This window comes from Elephantulus edwardii, unplaced genomic scaffold, assembly GCF_000299155.1.
Source record: "Elephantulus edwardii isolate Elephantulus edwardi_28Jun2011 unplaced genomic scaffold, EleEdw1.0 scaffold00410, whole genome shotgun sequence".
NCBI classification, from domain to species: Eukaryota; Metazoa; Chordata; class Mammalia; order Macroscelidea; family Macroscelididae; genus Elephantulus; species Elephantulus edwardii.
In genome coordinates this window covers 762,493-767,124 of record NW_006400160.1, presented here as the reverse complement: position 1 = coordinate 767,124, position 4,632 = coordinate 762,493, and the positions used below count along the sequence as shown (strand labels likewise).

General features: G+C 47.8%; 1 pseudogene; it reads left to right on the top strand.

The window, feature by feature from the left end:
* LOC102877658 overlaps window positions 1–4,632 on the top strand; it is a 79,750-nt pseudogene that overhangs the window by 8,471 nt on the left and 66,647 nt on the right.

Below are 4,632 nucleotides of genomic sequence, written 5' to 3'. Positions count from 1 at the left end.
AGGACATTTTTCTGAAACCAGAATTCAGAAATCTTACATCAGGACATTTTTCTGAAACCAGAACTCAGAAATCCTATATCAGGACATTTTTTTTCTGAAACCTCAACTCTAATCTTCAGGTCAGGTCATTTTTCTGGAACCAGATCTCAAAAATCCTATGTCAGGACATTTTTTTTCCTGAAACCAGAACTTAGTAATCTCATGTCAGGACATTCCCCAGAACCAGTTTCCAAAGATCAGAAACTTTACGCACCAATGAATCTCTGAAATGACCCCACAGAATCCCCCTAAACCCAACCCCCAGTGCTACTCCCTTGGCTGAGTGTAGCCAAGCACAATAAACTCTGAGAAATGTTTCTACCTCGACGTGTTTCTTGGCTCGATCAGAGACCATTCAAAGGACATCCATCCCATTTATTCTTGGTGGCAGGAGCTTATACACGCATTTTGCTTATGGGTAAGGAATATTTCTACCAGAAAAGTTTAGGGAAGAAAAGGGAAAGGGGTGTGTGTCTGTGTGTGTGTGTGTAGGGGAGGGAGGTGGAAATCATTCTAAAAGTCTTCTACATGTCAGGAATGGAGGGAATGATGTGTTGGGCAGAAAATGATAAAAGTAAAAAGAGAAAAGATGGGACAAGAGTGTAAAGAATGAATGATGGTATATAAACCAGAGGGAGAGAGGCAGAGAACGGAGGAAGCTATGGCTGAGGGCGAGGTAGATGTTGTGAGAAGATTGTAAAAAGGGTAGTCATTGCTTGGAAGCAGGAGTGGCATCCACTTCCTAAACCACATGCCTCTGGAACCTCTATGAGCCTTGATAAATGTCAATCGCTGTAGAGAGGCTTGCTATGAAGCTTGCTTGACTTGAAAGCAATCCACAATAACAACAACGTCATAGGACCTCTTCTAACTCTGCAGGAGGGAACGGTCCCCGTTGGGAATATGCAGAGTGTCCAACCAATCTCCTGGAGGTCCACCTATGCTGCTGTACCCACTCTTCCCAATTTGAACCCCAACCTCTGCTGGGCCCAGCCCCACTGCCTTTCCTACTCAATCCCCACCGAGCCTTAACTCACGGTTACCAGGATGCAATTCTTCAGCCTCAAGTCCTGTGACTCCAGGTCCCCAGCAAGCCTGGACCGAGGCCGGCGGTGATGGTTCCCTCCCAGCAGCCCCAGGTCACCTCTGTCCCCAGAAGGTCTCTGTTCTGGTCGATCCTCCAATCGCTGGCACTGAGAACAGGTGCTGAGCACCTTCTTCCAGGCTGAAAAGGAAAGTCCGCCCTCCTGCTCAATTTAAACCAGGCCGGCACTGACCAACCCCATTCATCGAGATACCAGGCTGCATTTGCAAGCTCCCGCCCCACCAGCCACAGGGTGAGGTCACAACAACAACAAAAAGCCCACCTGGAGGAAGAGAAAGGAGAGAGGGTGGAAAGGAAGCTTTAGGGATGGACAGACACAAAGAGACAGAACCAACCGGTGGTTGTAGTGCAGTCTGACCCTCCAGCGGTGGTTGTAGTGCAGTCTGACCCTCCAGCGGGTTTTCAGAGGCTGTAATCACCGGAGACTGCCTGTCTTCCTCTCTGGAGCGGCCAGAGGATTGGAATCACCTGTTTTTGGAGTTCCGTAATGTAATTCCTTCCCCATCAGACCACTAACAAAAGGCCCTGACGTGCCTGCATTCGTGCAAAGCTGATTGAGGAGCAAACTGGCCCTTCTAGACTGTTGTGCACCTGGACAGACAGACCAAGTGGGCTACCGCTGTTCCTTTAGACTAAGTATCAACTGACTTTCATACGTTCTGTTTGCGTCATTTGCCACTGACCCACTTGTCTGCAACCACATGTTTAACCACTGTGTCATCAGGACTCCTAATTACAATATTGTAAGTCAGCTCTGACTTGACCCTCCTTCCGGCCCTTGCCTTCAAAACACTGGTGAACTTACAACCTTTTCCTCATCTCCAACTATTTTCCAAGGAAGCCTCTGTCCCCCAACAGAGCGTCTGACGCATCTCTGTGAAGTCATTGGGTGATGGCAAATCACAAATGATCCCTAGCTGGTTAAAAATAAAATAAGGATACAGCGAGCTCTGGTGGCCTAGTGGCAGGAAACTGCACTGCAATCCCAGAGGTGCACGGTTCAAATCCACCAGATGCTCTGCTGAAAAAGGAGGAAAAAATCTCCTCCTGTACCAGTCAGATCCAATTTGACACATAAAAAGAATAAATTAATTAATTAAAATAAAATAAGGATACACACTCTCCTCCTAGGCAATTATCTGCCTCTGAAAACCTGCTGAAAAAGGTCCCACTCTGTGGTACACAACAACAACCAACACCCTGAAAGTGAGATTTTTTGGAACTTTTGAAGAGAAATCAGCTGTCCTATCTCAGAAATCTCAGACCCTGAAAACACCTATGGAGTATGTTCCATTCTGACTTCTGCTGTTCCTGTGACAGGCAAATCGAGGGCATTAGGTTAATTTTGACCTCAGAGTATATATTGGATTAACCCATAGACTTGCCTGCATTCTATTAAAAGGAAGTGGTAAATATAAAAAAACTAAGCTGTGAAACATTGCATCAGAACCAAGAAAGGTGGGGGGTTTTGTGGGTCACATAAGCAGAGCCTCTCTGTGGTGGGGTTAAACTACTAGTATTTATGCTGCAACTCAGTTAAGCGACTGGGTGATGGAAAAAATCACCAGTTATCACTGTGTTTGTTGTTGATGGCTGTCTAGTCTAGCACAACTCACAGCGACTCTATGAACAAAAGACCTAATGCCTTTCTAGAAGATTTTCCTACTTCATAAGAGTTTTCATAGGCATGTTGTGGTTTAAGAAGTGGATGCCACTTCAGCTTCCAAACCTGTCCTACAGCTGGGTTGGAGGAGGACAGGGAAGAAAATATGCCACAATGAAGGAACAGAAATCCAAGTTCTTTATAAATGTTTATGGGAAGCCAAACTTTATACCAAATATTATATGAAAATCCTTGTTCAGGAATTGAAGGAATTACAGATATATAAGTTACGATTTCTCTTGTGGCAGATCCTAGAAAATGAGCTGATTGTTCCCTGCAAGACAGGAGACAGCAAGGGGCCCCCTACAGAGAGAGTGTTACTTCCTGAGCTAGAGTTCACCCTGAGGCATCAAGGTTAATAGTCAGGGTAAACCAAATTCTTGTATTTGTGAACCTCTCCTTCCTGAGTCAAGCAGGTTTTCAATAGAAAGAGCTTGGCTTCATTTGCATTGAATTCTCTTTGTGATTTACTTCCTGATAATTTTCAATAAAGACACAGAGAAGCTTGGCTTGGGGTCTTCAGTCGAGAACTGCTCGCCCCCTGTTTTATGCTCTCTGCTCCATCACATTCCTGACTGTCTCATTATTAATAATTATAAAATTATTCCATTTTTTTTGGACCCTCGGTCTGCAACAAACGTTCAATAAAATCTATAAAGCAAACAAAACACACCTAACCTTTGAACCACTATGACATCTTACACAGAGGCTGTCTTCCCCCCCCCCAACATGTGACAGTGAGTAAGAAGTTCCAGGTCTGATGTATCCTGTATTTATTGCTGCCAAGTTGGTTTCAAATCCCCATTGATCAGGTCTCCAAGGCTTTAAACTGAATGTGATGGAATTGGGCATCTTTCTCCCATGGGCAAGAGGTGGATTCCTAGAGATGGCAATTGCCTGTGGTCAGCTGCATAACATCCTAGGGACTGAGCAGACGAGGGGTTGACCTCACACCATCCCTAACCCTAATTGTCCATATATGCCATGGGTCTAATGACCTCTTCTCCCATCAGTGCCTCTGTAGCGCCAGCTGTGGCTGCAAATCCCATGCATGCTGCTAAATCATTTGACTTGACCCAGAGAAGGTGACACACAGGCTCCTGTCCTGAGCTCCACTGCACTGCACGGCTTGACCTTGAACTTGTGACTTCCAATTTTGGAGCCCCGGCGCGCTCTGCTTCCCTGCAGACTCAGGTGCCCAGATGCCCGCGCTCCAGGACGTGGAGTCTGCACGTGGACACGTGCAATTCTGCAGAAAGGAAATCTCAATGCTCTGGGGAAATAAGGATGGTTCTCTGTTCAGGTTTGTTATTGCAATTTACGTTTCAGTGCATGCACCTTTTACCAAAAAAAAGCCGCCAATCTGAGGGTCCCCTTCCCTCCACCCCGTTTCCACTGGATGATAGATCCAGACATTGAAGGAAAGAAAAGCACAGGATCACAAACGCGCGCGGGTCGGAACTCAAGTTCAGAGGGAAGAGCCTGGTGCTCGTTTCCGCCCGGAGGACTTCTCGTGAGACACAGCCCAGCCGGGAAACCGGAAGTGGGGTTTCGGGGGCCGCAGCGGCGGGGATCGCAGCTCTTGGGACGCGGGTTTTCCTTTGTCTCCGTCACATAAGGACTCATCGCCGAGCGGGGAGGTCCAGCTGTCCTCCCGACTCCGTGGAGGACGCCCTCCCGCCTTCCGATCGTGGCCGGAGTGGCCGGGAGCCGAGTGGCCGGAGTGCGCGCGGCCGCGGGGCCGGGAGGTGAGTGTGCGCGGACGACCAGGGTGGTGGTCAGTCCCCGGGGTTCAGGAGGTGAGTGTGCGCGGAGGACCAGGGTG